The sequence below is a fragment of the Hakea prostrata genome, chromosome 10, assembly GCF_041222555.1.
Source record: "Hakea prostrata isolate BN-2017 chromosome 10, UWA_Hpros_2, whole genome shotgun sequence".
Classification (NCBI taxonomy): Eukaryota; Viridiplantae; Streptophyta; class Magnoliopsida; order Proteales; family Proteaceae; genus Hakea; species Hakea prostrata.
Genome location: NC_142609.1, coordinates 17576405 through 17601005, shown reverse-complemented (window position 1 = coordinate 17601005; position 24601 = coordinate 17576405). Strand labels below are relative to the sequence as shown.

The following is a 24601-nucleotide window of genomic DNA, read 5'->3' as shown; positions in this document are numbered from 1 at the left end:
CCCTTTTAGGAGCAGCCGCACGTGGCTCACGTGGCTCCTCCCTTCTTCAACTAACGAAACTGGACAAATGTCCCTGAGATATTAATCTCTCAATATCTGCTTTCAGATGACGACAGTCATTAGTATAATGACCATAGTCCTTGTGGAATCGGCAATACTTTTCTCGATCCTGCTGCTCTCCGGGTTTCTAAAGAATTTTAGGCGGCCACTTTAAAATGTTTTTTCTTTTGAGGATATTTAAAATATCAGCCCGAGGAGCATTCAATGGAGTGTACTCACTTTTACCGGGGAACCTTTGGCGCCAAGCCTGAGATTTTCCAATCCGATCACGGACATTTTTCTTTGGCTTCTGCTTCTGCTCAGGAGCCTTCTGTTCCTTATTGGAGACTTTATTATCTCCTTAGCGCGCATCTAGAATCTCCATGACTTCAGCCTGCTTCTGGCATCTCTGTACCAACTCAGCATAAGTCGCAGGCATATCTTGTAGTAATAACTCCAGGAGTTTCCGATTAGTGAGTCCCGTAAATAGAGCAGTTTTGGCTACTTGCTTATCCAAATTTTCTATCTCCATCGTCACTTTGTTGAATCTTTTCAGAAACTCTCTGATTGATTCGTTATTTCCTTGTTTGACAGTAAACAAGGTTTCTTCCGTTTTCTTGACCTGTATTCCACTCTAGAATCACCCTATGAATTGGCACGCCAATTCGTCAAAGTTTACGATCCTTCCAGAGGGGAGGATCGAAAACCACTTTTGTGCCGCTCCAGTGAGAGATGAACCAAAAACCCTGGATAAAATTTCATCAGAATTACCTGAAACTGCCATGGTCTGTTGGTAATAGCCGATGTGAGCTGTTGGATCTCCGGAGCCATCGAATGTTGAAAAGGTAGGCAAACAGAAGTTACGGGGAAACTGATATCCCGCAATTGGCTCGGCAAAGGGAGTCTTCCGAATGACTGAGTAAATATCCTCAGTTATTCTTCCCTTAGCCAACTGCCCTAATTTCTCATTGATGTTGGCCAATTCCTAACCAATCTGGGTCGGGTGATCTTCAGCAATATGATCACGACCTCGAATAACACGATCATCCCGTGCTATTCGATCATCACGAACAGCCCGTCCTTCCCGAGCATTCCGCTCGTCGCGAACTACTCGATCATCACGAACGGTTCTTCTGACAGTGGGTGAGTGAGTTCTTACCCCTGTATCCAACCCTGTATTTGAATCAGTTGTACTCTCTTGCGGTCTGTCGTACCGATCGTCTCGCCTAGGTTGATCATCAATCCTCCTAAGTCCTCGGTCTCCTTCACGAAAATTCTGACCGATATTCCGGTCTTTAGCAAATCTCTGGTCACGTGGCAATGCACGTCTCCCTGAATCGCGCTGATCAGGTTCTTGTGGTAAAACCACTGGTCTGGAGAGCATTCGGAGTGCTTGGCTCACCTCCAAGAGTTGAATCTTTACCTGATCCAATTGATCTTGGAGTGTATCAGGAGGAGGATTACGTCCTCCCTGGCCACCATCTACCTCGATAGGATTTTGGCTTTCTTGGGGAATATCTGGATTATTCGCCTCAGGGATCTGAACACCGGAATTGCGTTGTGCAGCGGCTGCTGCGGCTGCTGCGGCTGCTGATCTAGTCACCATGACTTTTCAAGTTGTTTCCCACAGACGGCGCCAATTGATGCATCCAAAATTTGCTCAGCCCTTAGATTTCCTCGTGATGACCTGCAAAACGAAAGCGTCAGATGTGGCCCGACCGCTGGGGTCGGGAGTCCACCTCCGAAGGCTAAGTCAGTTGATGAACTTAATCACAAACGGCTCTCGCTAGAAGCACGAGCTAAGGAATGAAGAACTGGGAAAGGTGATCTAGATAGCAGATCGCTGATAGTTTAGGTCTATCAGTATGTATCTGAACCTGAGTCTCAGATAGTATTCTTTTCGATCCCCTCACCTTGTATGGTAGTGAGGTTTATATAGAGTGTACCTTCGAATCTCCTTCGTTGGATGGACTTGAGCCTTCTTCGGGTAGTCGTTGGATCTTAACAGTTAGATCCGTTGAGCAATAGACCTCTACTATTTTGGACTAGTAGAGGACTCCTGAGATAACCTTTAGGTTATGTGATGATTATCCCTTCGATAATGATTATCCGCAGCCGTCAATTCGAGTCTGCCATCATTAGGGTGATTACCCTAATCCATAAGTAGGATTAGGGCACGCTTGCAGCCGAATAAGCTTTCTTCTTCAGCAAGCCATCTTCTGGATCCGGTTCGCTAGGGAGCGAGTCGGTTTTCTCCGTCTCGACCGGGGTCGAGGGTCGGACCAGGTATGAACCCGGTCTGATCATAATCTCTCAGTATCAGATTTGTACGTCAAAACACTCCTTGTTTAAGTCAGATAGGAACTCTGAGTTTGATTCAAACTCTGAGTTAAATTAATCTATAAAAGGAGAGCTGATAAGCATGCATTTACCATTATTTATTTGACTTAATTCCCCATACTTATTTAATTAAAGAGAGCTAATTGAGTATTTTTGTGTATTTTTCAGGAATAAGGAGATTTTGGATATTAGAGATAATATGGAGTAAAGTTAGAAAATATATTAGATATTGGTGGATTTTAAATCATGGCATTCAATCTTGCTGCCCAAGAAATCATGAAAAATGAGATCTTAGCCAAATTGGAAATAGGTGGAGGTCTAAGGAACAAAATTGGTAATAAATCTGAAAATCGGGTAAACAGACCTACCTTTAGTATTTTGGGCATATCTCTCTCGTATGAGCTTGGATTTTGATAATTCAAGATTCTATGAAACGATATTGAAAATATCTACAACTTTCCAGTTTTGAGTTTTTCCAAATTCCGAAAGAATAAAGGTCAAATCGACGGGTAAAGAGAGGGGATTCATTGTGTGCGGGAGACATAAAAGAGAAGCCAACCACAGAAAAGAGGACGGCGAATGCGGCTCTCATCTCTCTCATTGCTGAAGAAGAAGACCACATCTCTCTCTCTCTCCCTATGTTTCATCTTTATTTTTCTTATGAACTTTGTAATAATGAGTAGCTAGTTCCTTTGCTTTGGGATGTAGATGAACCATGCTTATTTCATTAAGTTGATTGTTCTATATCTTCTAGTTGATTGTGTTTGAGTTTGGCCAAAGATGTTCTATAACTCAGCGAACTAAGCGTGCCAAGCTTCCGCGAAGGACGATAGTCTTGCGAAGATAGGGCATATCTAGGAAGACCATCCCTAATTTACTTTGAAGTATAGAGTTATATCGGTTAGGGAAAAGCATTGGGGATTCGAAATCCCACAAATCTTCACATATTCACAGTTAACGTTTTACATTAGTTAATAGATTTAGTTTAAATTTAGTTTTGTTAAATTCAATCTTAGTAACTTAGCCTTTTAGTTCCCCATAGTTCGACCCCGTACTTTCTGCTTGCTAGATTAGTATAGGATTTTATTTTTGATTGGTTAGCGACACGATAAAGAGAAAACTCTAGCAGAAAAAAAAGGACGTTTTGAGGAGCTTGGGAAGAGCGTGGAGGTCGAACCAGAAGACATTGTCTTTTGTTTTGTTGAACAAGAAAGAAAGTGAAAGAGAAGGAAGAAGAAGCAGCAGAAGAAAAGAAGGGAACATGGTTGTATGGTTTTTTTAAAGAGAGAAAACTGAAAAAGATTGAAAAAAAAGAAAAAAAAAGAGTTGGAGAAAAAGAGAAACAAGTATTGTTACCATGCATCTTACACAAGTTGAGGTAACCCGTATTCACAAGTTATTGTCTATTATTTTCTAGGTTATGTTTAATGATGAAGAACTTAGATCATGAATGTAATTTGGGGAACTTGAATTATTGGTTTACATTGTGACCTAGCAAGTTGGAGCTTGTCTAGGGGGTTGGGGTTGGTGCCCTTGTCTGAATTGCATTTTAGACTATAGTAGGGATTGGTGTTCCTAGACTGTTGTAGCAGTCAAAATATCTAGGAGCGTATTGAGTAATATACGAAACCCTAGGTAGGGTATTACTCCATGGATGTAGGCAATTTGGTCGAACCACGTAAACTCTGGTGCATTGCGTTTTTTGTTTATTTTTCTTTGTTGCACATATTGGAGTGCCTTGATTGCAGAGTGGTGGTACACTGTCTGGTAGACCCAGCCACATAGTGGTGTGTGGTGGACGTGTCCTTGTGAAGTTGATAGCTACGAGAATGTTCTAATTAATCTTGTTTCGAGATTACAGAAGCTTCACATTGAAGTGAATTTTTGAAGACACTGATTCACCCCCCCCCCTCTCAGTGTCAATCTGGGAATAACAATTGTTATCAGAGCCAGGTTCCCGTGAAGAGAAGTGTAACCACTTCGGGATTTGATCAGAGAGTTTGTAAGAATGGCCACAAGTGAAGGCAGCTCCAAAGACTTTGGGAAAATTCCTATTTTTGATGGTACAAAATATGTTTTTTGGAAAAGAAGAATGCAGATATAAATTGGATCTCTAGGGTATGATGTATGGCAGTCTGTGATTAATGGCTATGAGGAACTAGTAGCTCCGCTTATAGACAATGAGGCAAAAGGGCTTATGCACACAATCTCAGGGCGTTAAATGCTATCATGTCTGGGCTGAATGAAGAAGTCATGGCTAAAGTAATGGACTGTGATACAGCTAAAGAAGTTTGGGACAGATTGATAAGCATCTATGAAGGGGACATCAAAGTTAAGAAAGCCAAACTGCAAATCTTCAGAGCACAATTTGAAAGTCTTAAGATGACTGAAGAAGAAGACATAGACAGCTACATGGTCAAAGTAAATGAGGCTGTAAACTGCATCAGAGGAGTTGGAGAAAAAATTGAAAATTCTGTGATATGTCAGAAGATTCTCCGATCTGTGCTTCCCAAATATGACTCCAAAGTCTCGGCCATTGAAGAAGCCAAAGACTTGGATACAATCACTCTTGATGAAGTACATGGAACACTTAAAACCTATGAGATGAGAACTAAAAAGGGCAAGTTCACAGAGAAGGAAGCAGCATTCAAAGCAATGAAGAAGCTAAGGGTCAAAGAAGAAAAAGAATCTGAAGACTCTGATGATGAACTTATAGCTTACTTAGCTAGAAAGTTTAAGAAAGGAACAGGTAAACACAAGGGAAAAGGACCTTTTAAGTGCTTCAGTTGTGGTGGAATAGGACACTTTGCCTCTAAATGTCCTAAGAGAGGAAGCATAGATGAAGAGGAAGATGAAGAGGAAGAGAGAAATGATAGGAAGGGAAAGAAAAAAATTCTTACCAAAGAAAAAGAAAAGCCATTTCAAAAGGAGACGTCTTTTGACTAAGAATGAATGCTACTCCTCTGAAGAAGAATCAGATGAAGACAATGACTCAACTGATGAGGTTTTATTTATGGCTATTGAAGATGATGAATCACCTCAAACTAAAGAAAAGTCTGATGATAATGAAGACATTGAAGGTGAAATTGATTATGTTGGTGAGTTGTACTCTGCCTTGCTTGATCTCAAAAAGGAAAGGAAGAAAAATAGAGAAATGAAGAATCAACTTGAAAATTCTGAGATAACAATCAAGGAGTTGACTGTCACAATTAGTGAATTGGAGCATGTTATAAATGACTCATCATCTTGCCTCTCTCTCAAGTGTAAAGAGTGTGAAGAACTTGAGAAAGAAGTTGGAAGGTTAAGATCAGAACTTGAAGGAGAACAAAAGAGGAGTTATTTAGAAGCTACCACATCATCCACTCCAGTTACATTGAACTTTAATGACAAGACAGTTGAAAATCAAGTGACAGGGACTACTCATTTTACTTCTACTTGGGGAAGAGATAAGGTACTAGATGAGATCTTGAGTGGTCAGAGGTCACCTCATATTAAAACTGGTCTTGGATACTCAAAGGGGGAATGTTCAAATGTAAATAAGACCAATGGAAATAGAAATACAACAAATCCAATGAGTCTTGATGAGGAGCACCAAAAGAATCCATATATTGGGAAGACCAAGCCAAAGATGAGTAAAGAAGGCTATACTGGAGCTTATCATAAAACATTTAATGGTCAAGGCTTTAATGGGTATTGTTATGGATGCAACAACTTTGGACATAAAGTGGCAAACTGTAGAAGACAAAACAAGGTTATGGCATTCAACAACATAAACAGATTTGCTCCATTGGATAAGGTTAAAATAAAATGCTTCAGGTGTTTCAAGTTGGGACATATTGCAAGGTATTGTTGGACTGCTCTTCCTTCATAGAAGGAGATAAACCTTCCCAAAAAGCTAGCTCAAAGACATGCACAAACAATTCAAAGAAAACCGAGGGAACCTATTGATGTATCAGATAAAGCAGTTTGGGTTGAGAAAGGACAAAAAGGAAAAATGATAAATTCCTTGGTAGTTCAAACAGCTTTCAAGGCTCAGAGTAGTGAGGCACCTTGGATTCTTGATAGTGGGTGTTCCACACATATGACAGGTGACAAGAATAGGTTCTCAAGCCTTGATGAATGAAGTTTGTTCCTCATCACTTGGCGCATGAAGATGCGGTTCTAAATGAAGGTCCTAATTCTATTAGGATTGCAAAGACGCTGGAGTTTGAGGGTGAGAGTAATTCATCCTCTCAAGTGGTTCATGCGGCTTTAGTGGAGGCAGGGCTAGTGGACTCTCCATCGGCCAATGAGAATTTAGTTAATTATTTTTTAAATCAAGGGATTTCTGATAATGAGGTGTTGGTTTTGGGTAAGGACTCTTCTTTGAATCATTCTTCTTCGAATCCTACCCAAGAGAGCGACCCTTTTGAACTTCAAAAAATCCTTGATGCGGATAAGAGTTCTAAATCTCATGGAAACCTTCTTTTGGTAGATGGTTTTGATTTTCAAAATGGTGTGGTTATTGGTTCGGCCACAAATTTTGAATTTCAAAAATCCTTAGATGTAGATAAGTGTTTTAAGTTTATTGGTAACTCTCCTTTGGAGAACTCACTAGTGGGACCCGAAGATAAGATTGACGATTGTGATTCAGCCAAGCATTTTGAATTTCAAAATGTCCATGTTTTGGGGTAAGACTTCTATTCAAATTGAAAACCTTACATTGGGGGATTCATTGGTGGGATCAAGAATGAAGGGTGTGATTCGGCCAAGCATTTTGAATTTCAAAATGATCATGTTGCGAGTAAGACTTCTATTCAAATTGAAAACCCTACTTTGGGGGATTCATTTGTGGGACCCATTGATAAGAATGAAGGGTGTGTTTCGACCAAGCATTTTGAATTTCAAACAGGTCATGCTGCAGATAAGAGTTCTATTCTACTTGAAAACCTTAATTTGGGGGATTCATTGGTGGGACCCAATGTTATAAATGCACTAAGAGGTTCGACCAAAGAAGGAAGGTATTTTAGAGAGAAAGGGGCTGACGTGGCAACTAGGGAGAATGCGTTGGACTCTAGTGGGGCCCAGAAGAGTTCGGCCATATTTGAAAATGATGGAACGCTGCAATTGGAAGTTGTTCCTCCTCCTTCGTCTTCTATCTCAATGAGGGATGAAGGCTCTCCTCGTCGGAAGCCTGGTTGTCCTAAGAAGGCTCATGCAGTGAAGAAAGTGGCTACAAGTAAAAAGGGTTTGTTGGCAGAGGAATTCAAGAAGGTAGATGTTGCTTTAGGGAAAGTCTCTACAGTAAATAAGAGCCTCTCATTGGGAGAGGAAAGTGTTGCTTTGTAACTATTGATATGAAGCTTTTTTTTTTGAATATTCGTGGCATTGGTAATGCGTCTGGTAGGAGGGCCCTTAAAATGCTGTTAATGACTCATCAACCAGACATTTTTTGTGTCGCTGAACCAAAAGTGGATGTTAGTAAGTGCCCAATTCTCTTTATTAATAGATTGGGATATTCTTCTAATTTTGTGTATAATTTTCGGCAGGAGAAAGTTCCGAATCTTTGGGTCTTTTGGAAGAGAGAGTTGCAGGGGCCCTCTGTTCTCTCTTCATCTGACCAACAACTTTTTCTTCAATTCGAGTGGCAAGGTGTCCAATTTGGTCTATCAATGGTTCATGCTTGTTGTGATAGATCTGATCGCAGACGGCTTTGGAAGGATATTATTGCTCTCCCTTTGTCCAGCTTACCATTCTTTGGCAGGTAGAGTGGAGTTGGTACGTTCAGTTATTTCTAGCATGCCAATTCATAATTTTTCAGTGTACTAATGGCCTAGCTCTATTATTTCTCAAGCAGAGGCTTGGATGCGTAACTTCATTTGGACAGGGAGTATAGAGGCTTTGAAGAAGGTTACAGGGTCTTGGGAAAAAGTATATACTCCAAAATGTGAGGGTGGTTTGGGTATTAGGAGATTAAGAGATGTCAATTTTGCTTCCTTATGCAAGTTGGCTTGGACAATTAAACATAAACACTCTGTTTTTGCTCATTTTTAAAAGGGGAAGATGGTGGAAAAAAGGGGAAATTTAAAGTTTTATGGGCAGCAGTCATCTTTGATGTTGGGATTGAGGAAGGTTTGGGGCTTTGTTCAAGCTAATGAACGGTGGTCAGTTGGAAATGGTCAAAATATAAATTTCTAGTTTGACAGATGGTTGGGGAATTTTACCATTGCAAATTATGTTGGTATTCCTCTAGATTTAGAGGGTCATTTGAAATTGACTGTTGCAGATTGTTTACAGCAAGGGGAGTGGAGATTTCCTTCAGTGGACAATGCCAAATTTCAAGAGGTAATCTCTCTTATTATGTTATATTTTGTACCTTGTGCTGGTTTTGTTGATGTTTGTCATTGGCAAGGTTCGGTGGGGGGAGAGTTTAGTTTTTGATCGGCATGGGATCTCTATCGTAGAAAAGGAGAACAACTGGAATGGGCTAAAAGTATTTGGAAGACTTCTTTGCAGCTTAGACAACAAGTTTTCTGTTGGAGACTTTTTCATGATAGGCTACCTGTTGATGCCTTGTTGACTCGGAAAGGGATTATGCTGGCCTCTCGTTGTAATCTATGTGGTAAAGCTTCAGAGGACATAGGACATCTCTTTCTTCACTGCTCATTTTCACGTGGATGTGGAGAAGCTTTTGCAGCAAAGTTTGGTTATAGTTGGACAGTAAAAGATTCGATTGTAGAGTCGTTCAAGGCTTGGAAACACCAGGCTTCACAGTCTCCTTTACAGGCTGCTTGGATTAATGGATGTTGTTTGCTTTTATACTTTCTTTGGATGGTCCGCAATCAAATCCGATTTGAAAATTTAAATTTCAGGACTGATGAGGTGGTGAGTTAAATTTTTTCAGACTTAGTACAGTTTGGCTTTAAAATGGATGGAAGAAAAGTAACTCCTACCATTTTTTCGGATGCAAGAAGACTGGGCCTTCACTTCTCTGTTTTTAGTGCTGCTCCTCCACAAGAAATTTTTTGGTGTCCTCCTGCTGTAGGTTGGGTTAAACTAAATATTGATGGGTCTTCTTTAGGCAATCCAGGAAGGTCTGGCGATGGAGGAGTATTTCGAAATGAGGTTGCTGCATTGGTTTTCAATTTCAGTATTTTTTTAAATGTTAAAACCAACTTTGAGGCTGAATTGGAAACTTTTATTCACGGATTACATTGGGCAAGGCATTTACAAATTAAAAAGCTTTGGGTAGAAAGTGATTCAAAAGATGTGGTGACTTTAATACAGCAGAAGAAAATACCTTGGTATTTCTTTCATATGTGGAGAGCGTTACAAGAATATTTGTTGACTATAGATTGGAAGATTTCACATTGCTATCGTGAAACTAATACAGTGGCAGATTTTTAGGCAAATTCGGCAGCTAGAACAGGAACTTCTGATATTAACATTCCTTGGTCAGCTTCAATCCTTAATGAACTTGATGTGGATGCCTCTAGACGTCCTAGATTTCGTTTTATAAGTTAGTGGTTTTCTAATCTGAGTAGGAACCAGTGAGGAAGGGTGTATTGGGGGCAACAGTTGTTGCGGGTAAGGGTGGTTGGTTCTTTATACGATATTAATTGATGTACTTTTAATATTTCTTCTTCACTTAATATAATGATCCTTTTAGCGGAAAAAAAAAGAGATTGATAGAAATTTGCTCTTTAGTCTTTCTTTTCCCACAGTAGCCCTTTAGGGCTAAAATTTTTCAATATCTCTTTTCTCAACCCCTTTGATCCCTCCCTCCTTTCAAGTCCAAAAAAGGATCCCATCCATTACGACGAACTATAGGTAGTTTTCACATATGTAAATGCACATGAGATGACATTCACTAGACTTGTTACGAGTGGACAATCTAGCAAGTTATAAGTATTCCACCAAAAAATAAAAATGTCAGATTATAATAATGGAATGGTGAGATGAACAAAAAAATATTAAAAATGTTTTAGATTATGCGAAGATTTCCAATCTCTGGGAAAAGTTACAAAGTTTGAAAGGTTAACTCTGGGGTTTTTGGAAATTTTTAGTACGATGAAATTCTTGATGGATAACATTCACGTTTCCTACATACGCATGGGGAGACCCTTAGTCCAATGTAATTCAGATGGACATGGGTTCAAAAATCCGAATCAGATCTAACTATTGTAGATCTAACTGTAATTGTTTGAACTGCACAAAAGGAATGAGAAGTTTCCACCCATGATTTCCTGTAGAAATACTACCTGCAGCTTTTCAAAACTAGTGAGTAACATCTATGGAAGTATGAGACCAAACGTCAACTTAAAAATAAGAGAACAAAATGCTTTAACAAGTTGCCAAATGACTTGACACACCCTTTTAAATTAATTAAATAGCCATCTAGGCATGTATGAAGGCTTCATTATTATCAACATTACATTATTCTTCAATCCCAAAACCAACCATTTTTCATATATGGTGTTGCTTGTTCTTCAGTAGATTGCCTAGTAGCTTCCACAGCTTTCGGAACAAGAAGTCATGCACCCTTCTAATTTGACTTCATCTGCAATACAAAGAATTACAAGTTATCTCACAATGTCAAGCAACAATATATGTGATATATGTGTGTGTTGTGTGCATGGAGAGAGAGAGAGAGAGAGAGAGAGAGAGAGAGAGAGAGAGAGAGAGAGAGAGAGAGAGAGAGAGAGAGAGAGAGAGAGAGAGAGAGAGAATGTGTACCATTCATGTAGTTGGAGCAAGAAGATTGGGCACAATTGCTGGGGCAAAGGAAATTTGTTTCAAATTTATGCGAAGCTTTAGACCCAGTTATACATTTATAACAAGGAGATGCACACGCAAGAATTTCATGCTTAACCAGTAGGCATTGGATGCACTCAGCGCATTTCTTCACGTCACCGAAGAAATTACATTGTGAGGAAACCACAAACGACATAACTAAAAATACTAATAAAATTGCTTTCATCTTTCTTGTGCCCTCCATTGTTAGCTACTACCACTTTTGACTTAGAATAATACCTAATTCTGTCATCCAGCTTCACCATATTGATTGAATTTATAGTCCAAAATACATTTATTGGGTATTAAATATATTTTTGACTTAGATAGAAAGAAAAAATCTCAGTTGTACACAGTAGTGCACCACCACAAGAATAATTCCTAAAATAGCTGGTGCATATTATGTAAAGAAAAACTTTCCACCCAGATCTTCCAAATTCCAATTCACTCTTATCTCTTGCCAAAAGAAAAAAGAAAAAAAAAATTCACTCTTATCTCAAATCAAATCTTCCAAGTTTCAGATATTTTCATTTCATGTCAAACCTCTGTAGCTCAGGCCTAATCATATCATTCTATCTATATAGAAATAAAAAAAATAAAACTCAAAGAGGATGATCTCCAACAAAAGAGTCCTTTTTTGCTGCAAATGAACACAATCAGTAACTTGATTCTTGGGTTGGTCCATAATGAGAAACCCATCTGTGAATCAGCCCTCATTCCTCAATAAATTGACTAAGTTTGGGAAGGAGAAATCCCCTTTCTTACCCTCTGATCATTACCAGCGAGCTCATGCCAGGCAGTCTGTGAATAATGAGACTGAAGAACTACACTAATAAATTATATACAGGTAAAGAAATTCTGATTAACCTTCAAACGGTGATATATGGTTTAGGTTCTCTTAATGGTAGGAAATGATTTCCTTCAATTATTAGTTAATGTGAATCTGATATTCCAGAGGGAACCATATGGTTTGCTTCTTTACCAGATTTGGAATGATTCTCAGGTCGAAGGTGATATTTTCGTCAGGAACTTCTGTTAATTGTTGTTAGGTTTCATCCGCTGGGAATCTAGGAAATTCAGTTAATTTGTGATATCTCAGTTCATGCTCTGTTGTTTTGTGGTGACTGTTGCAGAATGTACCGCAGATGAACAGCAATGAAGAAGAAAGCAAGAGATGAAGGAAGAAAACTCATGGAGGAAAGGGAGTGGGAGGAAATAAGATGAAGTTCAAGAATCCGGATCTAGAGTGCTCCCATGGCTTCCTGACCACAAAAACCAGTGGGTCCCACTGTTAAAAAAAATTTATTTTTTCCAAAAAGTGTTTTTCACCGTGGGCCCCACTGGTTTTTGTGGTAACGAAGCGTCTCGAGGTCACTGATCCGGACTTGGAGTTCAAGTGTTCAAGAGTCTCAAATGTAAGGGAGAAATCCTAAGAATTTCAAGTTTTAAGTAGGATTTTTAAGAAGTCGGCGGTTAATCCTCAAACTCGTAATTAAAATGGAGTTCGGATCATCTCACCGTCAGGGGAGTACTCTGACGGCTTAGCAAATTACATGTCCCACTATGATGTTGCACTTTTATGCAAATGGTTAATTTGTAATTTAAGATGGCTACAATTTTTTTTTTTTTTTTTTTTTTTTTTTTTTGAATTTGAGGTTCATCCGGGCCAGCTTGCGCGCACCACGACTACATCCTTAGTGCGCTTTTTTATATAACTAGAAAAATGTCACGTGCAGATGCACGTGGTTCTTAGACCATATAATACCAATCCTTTGATTTAAAGTTTAAGCATGGGATAGAAATATTCTTAAAAATTAAGAGGTGAGATAGTATAAGTTATGATACAAGGGTCATTAGTTATTCTAACAGATGGTCAATTTGGCATTCCATGTCTTATGTTTAAGGCCTTTTAACAGTGTCGGCATTGTGGAGGCAATAGTAAGTCCTCTAAATAAAGGCTCAATTAGTAACTAAGCTATAGTACAGAGATTCAACAGCATGTATCCATAGTTTCAACTATGATAACTAAGTTAGACACTTCATGGTAGGGGTAAAAAGATAAGCATGTGTTATTAGATATAAACGCATAATTAGTGAGAATATTGCACAACGCAATGGAGGAGTTTTGGGGTTCTTTTGACCAATGATATAACCTTGTGTTCAACGTGTACCGCTTCCAACATTATCAAGTTCATGTTAATGTCCTTGATTTGATTGCAAATGTTCCCATGAAGAATTCAACTGCTTTATTAATGAAATATTGATGATTTACCAAAGCATTTTTTCTTTAGGACAGGAAATTAAGAAGGGGGGTTAATCCTGTTGATGTCATCCGTAATTGACTGCCTTCCTTCTGTTGGTGTCACTTTATTGGTTATTAATCCTAGCTGTTATTTTGAATTGAGGCTAATATTCGAATGGTTTGAGATGTTTTTCCACAAGTCTACTAATTATGCCACATGAGAAATTTAGATGGCATCTGCCAACGTATTTCATATCCCTTCCTAAACAGCACAATACTTTACAAATTACATATCTTTTCATTACTTTACAAATTTCGTATTTCATATCCCTTTCTGTACAACACATTACTTCACAAAATTTTGTATTGAAGCTGTAGGTGGAGAAGCAATCCAAACCCAACAAAACGGAAAAATAGTGAGCATCCAACATTGTCACGGTACTTCTTCGCAACCGATGGTAGAGCTCAATTGCGCCAAATCTAATCAACCAGTAGTCCTCATGTAGTTTTTAGTGTGGCAGAGCCAACTTGCAACTCCTAAAGTAGGTTTGGTTTAGTAGCCCAATTGGATGCAGTAAAGTGAAGATGTCCCCACCACCATTATTTGTGTTGAAGGTCCTATTGGCCGTTTGTCAAGACAGAAGACAAGCACTACATGTCTGTACACTCCCGTGTCTGATTCTGTCCTCCCCTCCTTGAACAGAGGATGCTTCCCCTATTCTGGAGGAAGGAGAATGGGCATAGGCATACGCTAGACTATGCGACACAACTGTGATCGACGGGGAACTGGATTGCACAACAACAATAAAATAGTGGTTGAACATACCTTTTGTTGGATTGTAAGATGGAGCTAATAATAGAAACTGATTACAACAAAGAGCAGGCCTCACAGTAGGTGAGCCTGTTGGTCCTGAACTTCTAAGGAGTTGGACTGTGATGCCATAGATTAGCATCAGCAGAACCTATGGAGTGATAGATGAAGTAATTAAATATGGGAAGCTAACATGATTAGTGTAATTTGCGAGTTGGAAGTGAACCTTATCGAGCAACAGGTTGTTAATATTGAGGAACATCTCTGCAGACTTTGGACCTGGGCAAACTGAACATTCAAAAATAGTTTGTATATGTTGATTACCATAATAGTTAAATACTATAGAAGGCAAGGAATTAGTTGTTTTCTTTTGAAACTAAATGGTGTACATGCGATATTGAACTCATTTTCTAAAGACACGCAAGTCCTAATTAGGTCCAATCAAACTTCATTTGTGATGAAATGAAATAGCAGAATTTAGAGTACCTTTCAAGATCTCCCCCCCCCCCCTCTCAATGCTCCTTTCCCAAAAAGTATTTTGAATTTTAATTGAGGTTTGAATCTATTATTGGTTTTCAAACTTCTCCCCTGGCTTTTTAGTGGCTACTCTAGTTTCTTTTTCTTTTCTTTTTTTTTTCTTTTTTCCCCACAAACTAACAACCTTATATTAGCATATCCCTGGAAAGAAAACTGGAGTTACAGTCATTATTTACACAAAGAAACCGGGGTGGGACAAACCACCAAAATCTATAGAGAGCAAAGAGATTTGCTCCACGAGCAAGAGTGTCTGCAGCGGTATTAGATGATCTATTGATAAACCTAATTCATCATAGGAGAAATTAGCACACAGCCACTGAATTTCTCTAATAATACTCATTCTCACCCAATCAATGGGTTGATTATCACCATTTAAAATAGAAATAACTGACTGACAATTTGAAAATAAAACAACTATATCAACATGTGAGAAAGCTAAAAAGCTATGTTCCATTTTGAGAAATTCAACTAAAATGAATATCTAACTTTGAGAAATTCTATTGAACAGTATATGTTCCTTCTATCTCCACAAGAGGTAAGTTATGACTTTGTTTACCAAAAAAAAAAAAGTTTCCCTTCTTTAGGAAATTTCAATAAGGAAAGGAATATGCAGAATACACATACACATGCTCACATATTGACCCTTGTGAATAATATTATGATTCTTTTCAGGAAACGGAAACCAAGTAATTTGAGTGTATGAACTAATTGTGGAACAAAGAATAGCAACCTCTCAGTAAACCCAAAGAGTGGAAAACAAGCCTTCATGCAACTATTATAAGAAGAATGGAATACACATGGTGAGCTCAGTTTGGAAGTCTCCCTAACCACACATACTCTCATTCAAATGGCAACATCTAGAGAAGATAGAAACCTTCAATACTCTCCTCCAGTATGAAGAGTCCAATGATCCTTATGATGAACAAACTCTTCTATCTGACCAAAATATCTGAAGTTAGTGGCTCGACTGGAAAATGATTGCCAACAAGCCAGCTGTAGGATGTGCTGATGTACAATGACTTGCAGATCTCTGCCTACAGATTCTAGTAAGAGCTTGCATGCTCAACTAAGCAATTTTGACAAAGGGCATGCTTGTTGACCTGAAATTGGTTAATGTCACGCAGTTTGCAATATACGGTAAACAAGTGAAACCAACAGAAACTAACACCTTTTAACCAACTATCACCTCTCACATTCGAAGGTTTACAGGGTATTTCATGCCATGGAGGAGCTCAGATCACTTGTGTACCCTTTTCTCTTGGCAGTGCATTTAATAAATGGTTTTAATAAATCAGTAATGAATCACAAGCAACAAAAACCTATAAACATATACTAATTTCTAATGAGAGAGGATCGGATGAGAAGAGGAAGGCACCTTCAGTTTGGAGTCTCTTAGAGCCACGACCATTGGGCATTTCTAATTTGCGGTCTAATCTGCACTTGGACTTTGGCAGCACCCCATCTTCAAACTCCTTTTTTTAAATCCAATTCAATAAATGAGCGTCCAAATTCAGATCACCATTATTTCTTGCAATGCGACGATACTCGTATGACCTAGATACTAATTGACTACAGGACGTTAATGGGTACAAGTCTCAGCCGAATTTGCCCCTATGTTTTGCAATTGCAGCGATCAACAGCAATATCTGCAACTTGTAAACCCACATATAATCTAATAAAACCATGCTTTTAGGGTTAGAATTTTCTTTTTTTACTAAAAGTACAATAAAACATAGGCGAGAATCCATAAATACCTAGTTTACAGGACGAATATGATCTAAGAGAATTTGAGCAGCCTTTACAAAGATGTCGCCGGGAGTGGGAAGGCATTACTCGGGAATTCGGCCACGTTTTGCATATCTGAAGCAATATAGCCTATAAGAAAATGATCGTCCGGCCATCGTTGAGAAGTTTTCGTCGCCTTCCCTCTGTGTTGTGGTGAGGTTGATGTGTGTTTAATGGGTGAGAGAAACCAGTGCAAGGAAGAGTGGCTGCCGTGCAGATAAACCAAAGTGTCCTTGTTGTTCCACATAGGTTTCTTTTAATAACATTTTGGTGTTCATAGTGTGGGATACTTATGCATCTTGATTCAATCGATACATCGCGAAGGGGTGGGTATGTGATAGGAAGTTTGAGCAGGGGAGGTATGTATTCAAAGAGGGCGTTCTACAGAGGAAGGTTATCTTGATAGGGAAGGATTCTTTAGTCATGTGCTTGACTGTCGTTCTGTTTGGATGGGGTGCAACCCATAGCGATAGGGTATCTTGGTTTGTGAAAGGGTTTTTTAGTCTAGTAAAATATATATTTTTTTTATATAATAATAATAGCGGGTTTTTTTAGAAGGTTGTCTATTTAGGAGGGGTATTTTGGTATAAAAAAATACGTGCCACAAGTGTTGGAGGTTTTCCTTTTATATAGTAGTATGAGATGTGATATAATATGATATGATTAATATAGGTGGCTTCGCCCTTGGTCCCGAGGAGATTCGAACTCTGACCTCCTATGTGGAAGCGTTTATTTAATTTAATTAGGTAGAGAGTAAAGGATTTTTTTTAAGCCTCTCAAATTTTCTCCATTGGATAACGGTTATTTATTTATTTATATATTTTTAACAAATAGTAATATGAATGATGTTGGAAAATGGTTTCAATTTCATGAACAAATTATATTTATTAATTCTATTAACAAATTGTGTTGAAAATGTACGACTGTCATTAATATAATATTGTTGAAATTATAAACCGGGAATTCAATAAAGAGATTTTCTTGGCCTCTTTTGGTGTCTTACGCTTATCAATTATTATATTTGAAGTAAATATTATCTATTAATAATAATAATTATTATTATTATTATTATACTTATGAATGAAATATAGTTTTTTATATTATTACTAACGACTTAGGAATTGAATAGAAAATTACAATTAGAGAATTTAACTTTAGTAAGTGTAGTTGTTATTAGTGCTTGTTCTTAGGCTCTTTTTGTATCAATTATCATTCTTAATTATGAGATTTTTTCATTAATTTAAATAGTTTGACATCTATTATCAGTTTTATTTTTATTTAAAATTAAAAAAAAACCCTCTAAAATTCATAATAGAATTTCTATCTAAAATGGATACCGGTGAGAGAATTTCATTCTCTTCATTTATTTGCAGGTTTATTTAAAATAGTCAATATACATTCTTTTATAAAAACCATAATTTTCCCTCTTTTCTCACATACTCACTCTCAAACCCTAATGTTATAACGGCTGCTATACAACAGATTCGTCATTCTCAAGAGGAATCATATGCTTTACATTTCTTAGTTTGTTATCATATATAGAACAAATTGCACTGGGCACCCCAAAATAGAGGTCTTAAAACACTGACACCCCACTTTATGTTTAAAAAGCACAAAGACCCAAAAATTCGATTTTCATTGGATATATTTGACCAATTTGTTATTAAAAACCTTTCAAACACTATTTATTATATAGATATTTTTGAAAATAAACAGTGATTTAACTGTTTTCAGTGAAAAATTTGATAAATATATCTAATGAAAATTTTAATTTTGGGGTCTCTGTGCTTTTTAAATATAAAGTGGGGTGTCAGTGCTTTAAGGCTTTTATTTTGGGGTGGCAGTGCAATTTGCTCTTTTTTATGTTTCTCAGATCTATTTGAATAATTTACTCTAATTTTTCTCCGCTAGCAAGGATTAACAGCTTTACTATTCTATGATTTTTTTTATTATTTTTTTTTTGTTTGCCAACCCCGGTTTGTAGACCGGTGTTTGACCCACGTCGCACACCTGGCTGTGGTGGATGAGACTTCCCTCGAAACTCCCCGTAACTGCACTCGCCACTTCAATCGCTACAAGCCACCAGGCACGACCATGGAAGTAATGAAAAAGAAGAAGTTCTATAGTTGGACCATCTGCGCTATCTGTTAGATTTTTGCTAGTAGGCTAGACCAACATCCAGCCGATAGAGGGCTCCCAGCAGAGATTTTTTGCATCCACAAGGATTCGATACCGGAACCTTGCTTAAGCAAACCAAGTTTACCACTTGGACCAACCCCGTTGATACTATTCTATCATTTTAAGTCTTGTGAGTTGCGGGTTCCCTGTTTTTTGTTGTATATTAATTTTAGAAATGCAATTTTAATAGTTCTGACCATTCTGGACTGCTAAGTTGCCTAGGGACCGACTTAACACCCAAATTAATCTTGGGTTTTCAACATTAATAGGGGAAAAAAATGAAAACCCCCAAACTTGGGAACCTTCTTCTATTTGTGAATCACTGTTTTTTGAGTTGTGTGCTTCTGCGGTCTGCCACTGCAAATTCTCTCTCTGCCCGCAAGGCGCAAGTTGCAGATTGCAATCAATCTTTCTCTTTTTGAAAGCTACCTGGGTTAGAAGAGCAGACGAGGGAGAAGATATAATTAACAAGAAAATACCCAAGAGAGAAGGGTTTATTATTGGGTTCTGCATATGGGAATTGAGAGTGCTTTGAGACTTTAGCTTCATTATTTTAGTTAGTTTTTGGATGTGAATGGAAGTTGGAAGGCATGAAAGAGAGATAACCCACTGGTGAACTGGTCGGTGATTAAAATTTATGCAGAAGTTTTATTTATTAAGATCACAAGTTCAGTGGAAAGAAAAGGCTGGGCTTCTGAATAAATGAACCTCCAGTCTCATGCTATACTCAAGGGTTTGAGGCTAGGCAGGCGGAAAGAGACTCTAAGATGAGCACATATCTTTTAATCCCACATCGACCAAGTATTAGAAAAGAGAAAGGAGAGTAGAATATAAATATGTAAAAGAAAAACAGAAAAACATACTTACCTGGACGGGGTCAATGGCTGATCAAGAAGGGTCATGGCTTAGGTTGGTGACTTCCATTGCACTTGGGAGGGGTGCCCGCTTAACATCTCCCCAAGTTGGAGAGTGTACGTCATAATTTGTGGAAGAGGGGGTACGCGTTCGCGCGGCCCCTACCAATTTCTTATACAATGTTTTACAAGTGCTTGATTTCATTTATTATTTGGAATTGAAATCAGAGGATCAGACCATTTCTTTTGAGTCTCTTCAAATTTAAAAAATGTTGGTTGATTGTATATTTCATTATTATATATAGTTCTTTGATTTAGAGTATCAGATAGTTCTATGATTTAGAGTATTAGTTTCCTATTTTAATCCCTTTGAATTCCACATATGAAGTTGGATAGAAATGTATCCATACATAGATCTATTACCTCCTTTTTATTCTTGCCCGAGCCGGATGATGAAAAATTATCATGTCCGGTTCCTAAGAATTCACCTATCCCAATAACAAAGAAACCTGACTTGAATGATCCTGTATTAAGAGCTAAATTGGCTAAATGGATGGATTTGAATTCAAATCAATCTTATATTGATTGATTGTCTCCGTTATGTTGCAGCTAGCAAATACTTTTTTTTATTTTTTTGCGTTGTTAGCAAATATCATTTTTTTGGGTGTTGGACTTTCAAAATCATTCCCACAGGTAATGGGGGAGCCACATAGGGTATTGATGTCATTCTTAATCATTTTCAACGGTTACTCTTAAACCCTACTTTTAAGAAACAAAAAATTAAATCTTAATTAAAAACTAAATCACTATATATTCATAAACTTCCCTATATCTATTCTTTCATGTTTCTATTTTTATTTATTCTCTCTTAAGTCCTCTCTTTTATTCCCTATTTTCTCTCTTATTTCCTCATACTTCTCCTATTCACTCTCTCTCTCTCAATTTTTCACGTATTCTTTTCACAAAACCGTAGAAAACACGAATGCATGAATCAATTGAATTTTTTCAATTTAATTGCTGTGCTAATTATTTTTTCTAACATTATATTGAAATAATTATTTAAGTAATAGGTACTCTTTTTCTTTCTTTCTCAATTTCTCTGTCTATTTTTTTTTCTTTTGTTATTCTTTCTTGAAAACCACTTAATTTAAATTTTTTAATTTAATTATTTAACAAATTGAATTAATTTTTTTTCAAACATTGTACATTGGATGTTGTATTGAATTAATTATTGAAGTAATTATTCTATTAAAAGAAAAAGAATTGTTGAAGTAATTGAACAAATTTCTACTCAAAAAATTGAAATTTTACCCAAAAAAAGAAGTAAACAATAGAAACTCAGAGCAAGAGAAGAGAATGCTCCATAGTCCCACATCGGTTGGAGAGAGACAAGGTATAAGGTGAAACCTCTCTACAAAAGAGAAATAGAAACCCGTTTATAAGCATACCTTTCTCGGCCTTTTGGCTAAGATCAAGTGTAGTATCTGTTCTTATCAGTTTAACATCTGATACGTGGATCATCGATCCACATGATATTAAATTAATTTTTTCTTGGGGGAGGGCCCACTACAGTAGCTTGCTATTGGGGTCCTTGCGCGTCGCCCATGTGTTGCACTACTGCACGGGCCTGGCGCACCCCTACCAATGCTAATTCTAAATTTTATTATTATATTTCCTTCTTTAGGGCAAATCAATTCCATAAGTTTATCACATCCCAAGATGCGTATCCGACAGTTGTGATGTTTTAGATGCATCGATTCCAATACAATGGTATCATGCATCAAGCTACTCACCATTCAAAATTATTTCCAAAATTAGCCCTACTCCTTTCTAAGGGCATACTACATATTCCAACCATGAAAACAATCATGGCATACACTATAATTAAAACAACAAAAAATTAATGTATTCAAGTGGAGAACGTGAGTACTATTATTATTTCAAGAAACTTACGAATGGACAAGATAAAATAATTCAATATCAACATTAATGTACAATAAGAAATAAATCCAATATCAACATTAATGCAGCAGACGCATGCCATTAAGATGTTGAAGATTGGAATCTTGAAGCCAAAGACTTAGAATAGGATAATGATCACAATAGGACTTGGTCTATTTTTTTTTCATGGTTGGGGGAGAAATGAATTCAGTTCAACAACTCTATTGTGGAGTTTAGTTTTTTTTTTTTTTTTTTTTTCGGGTTGGTTACATCGGCTGGATTAACAAAACCCAAAGCAAAAAACACTAATGGAAATGAACATTTTCATTAGCTTGAAGGAGATGCTCTATGCCTAGGGGAGCCTCTTGAAAGAACTGTGAAGGGCTTTCAGTTGAAGTAGGCCTCTTTGCAATCCAATCGGCCACTGAGTTTGATTCTCTTGGCATGTAGAGAATCTTTAAATTCCCTATCGTATTCACTTCTTCATTTGGTTGACAGTGAATAATAGATTGTTGAATAACCATCACAATATGAGAATAAAACTAATGGAGCATGATTATTGTAGCTACATTTTTGTAGGTTCAAACAAGGCATACCTATGCAAGCAATCATGGAAGACAAAGCAAGGTAATGCCTATGCACGCAATCATGGAAGACAAAGCAAGGTAATGCACTGATAACTTCTTATGCATCTGGAAATGGATCTTTGAAAGATGTTAGCAAATGTTCATCTATTATACCAGGTTTAATAAGTTGTGTGGAACTTTTTACAAGACCAAGATTGATGGACCACGGGGGATTGGAGCATTTCTCATGATTTTCTTTTCTCAATGGTTTTCTTTTTAATTCTCTCATTTCCTCTTATTTATTTCTATTGCGCTTTACTTGAAATCCCAGCATAAAAAATAAAAAGATTTTTATTTTCTCTTTCTATGGATACATTTCGAACTAGTAATTTTTCTTGCCTTTTCTCTTCTTTGGCTTTGTATTCAAAGTTATAGTTGGGTTTGGTGAGTATGGTTCTTCCTTTACCTTGCTACGTTCCATTAATTTATTAATTTGATTTTTCTTTTTACCAAAACTAATTAATCCAGTTAAGGCAATATTAATTTGTTCCTGCCCTAGGATTTTTTTTTTTCTCTTGTAATGTTACTGAATAAGCTTTGAGTTTGGTTGTCTGTGTTGGGCCTTTGACCAGATGTCTTTGACTGTTTTCGTTGTAATAAGTCACTTCAATGGGCCCAAAAGACATGGGTAAAGGCTAGATATGTGGGATTACTTAAGTTTTTTTGTTAGGCTGTATAGGATTCTGTGAGTGAACGATTGATTTAGGCTTGCTGTTTTGAGTTTGTTTTTAAGTCTTCTATACAACTTTGTAAGAGGGTCCAAGTCCAACTTTGTAGCCGAAATTGATTTGTGAGGTTTTGACTTGTGCCCTTACTTTATGGTTAGATTGTTAAGACTCCACTGCTGCTTTAGTTATTATGGTTTGCTGTTGTTCATGTCTCTCTGAAGTTTTGCTACAGTTTTGAGTTTATAGATCCAAAATTACTCAACTCTGCCTTATCCCAACTTTTGGGTTCAGTTACATGGATCCTTTTTTCTCCATTAGGCCATTTCCATACATGTTTCATTTGTAGGTCCAGCCCACCAACGCCCAGAACAAGTGAGTTGGTTCCTGGTTCCTCTGCCACTCCTCCAAATGAGTCATTAAATTTTATAGAAAATTATCAGACCTCCCCCTGAGTTACCCTATAATATTAATGCTGGCCCCCTGAGTTACCCAATTTATCAGTCAGACCCCCTATCACAACCCTGTTAGTCTCAGTTGGTTTTTATTTATCCATTTTAAGTATTATGCCCACATCCTAAGTTTCTAGACACTATCCATGATCCATATCTCCCAAAGGTTGTGAGAATTTATGATTGGGAGAGAAGTCACAAATAGTAGAGAGAGACAAAGAAACGAGTCGAGCATAGGGTTTTCGTTCAAGATTATTCTTGTCCTTTTGAAATATATCTTGCTTACATCATCACTTAACTATGATTTCCTAATGGCAGGGGGGGTCTGTGGTATATTTTCACCTATAGGGATCTGATTGATAAATTGTATAATGTAGGGAGTGGCATTATTTTTAGGCTCAGGAGGCGGTGCTGAAAATTTCCCTAAATTTAGTTATGAAATTTGGCTAGGTGAAACCCTGTTAGCATATTCTTCAAAGAGTGAGCATAATCTTGTGCTTCTTAATCTTAATTATTAGTTTCCCACTTAATGGATAACAATTAGCCCGATAGGGAATTGCTTCTCATCTTGAATGGAGGTCTGATGCAGATGACAATTCCATCCCAAAACCCTAGCAAGGTTGTGGGATTTGACTGCTTTGAGAGGTGGCCTGGTGTGATGATATAGCAGGCTTTTCTTGATTCTATGGAACATCTGCTAAGGCAGGCCTGGCTCCAACAGAAGCATGCATAAATAAGTGTTCAAGCAGAAATTTAAATTACTTGTAGGTTTTGCTGCTTCCGTTATTGTTATGGGGTTAACCACAGGTCTTCCTTCTATTGGACTTGGAGTTGGTGTGAAGCTTACCTGCTGGAACTTTGCTGGAATATTATAATTATATTAGAATCTGTATTATTTGTGTCTTAAAATCTTGTATTGGTTCAAAGATTGACGCGTATCGACATACTTTGGTGGTGACTTGGATGGATTCTTTTCTGAGTGCTCGATGTTATGATATGACCCTGACCATGGATCAACCTGATTGCCTGTTTGGTTTATTATTTACATGCCTTACCATCTTCATGTAAGAAACTATTAAGATTTGGTGTTTTTAACTTAGGGTTTTGTGTGAGAGCCTGTAATGCCATACTTTGAGTGTTCTCAAGAGATCTCCATTGTAATGCCTGTAATGCCTTACCATTTTCATTTTTGTTTTTTTTCGAGGGACAATATGTCTGTGTTGTACTATTGCAATACCATCTCAAAGCTTGGTTTCTTTTGTAGTGGTCAACCACCACTAAGAAGAGAGATTGATGACACTGAGAAAAAGTGCAATGGGATTCCCTTGAAGTTCTGTCATGTAGATCAAGGGCATGTCG

The 24601-nt window shown here is 37.5% G+C and overlaps 2 non-coding genes across 2 annotated transcripts; both read left to right on the top strand.

Moving 5' to 3' along the window:
* The first annotated feature begins 19563 nt into the window (after positions 1–19563).
* Positions 19564–19723, top strand: LOC149002195 (U1 spliceosomal RNA). Its single transcript, XR_016170601.1, has one exon. It is a non-coding gene; the product is annotated as a U1 spliceosomal RNA (small nuclear RNA).
* A 1279-nt stretch (positions 19724–21002) lies between these two features.
* LOC149002194 (U2 spliceosomal RNA) lies at positions 21003–21199 on the top strand. The gene has a single exon (XR_016170491.1). It is a non-coding gene; the product is annotated as a U2 spliceosomal RNA (small nuclear RNA).
* Positions 21200–24601: the final 3402 nt, after the last annotated feature.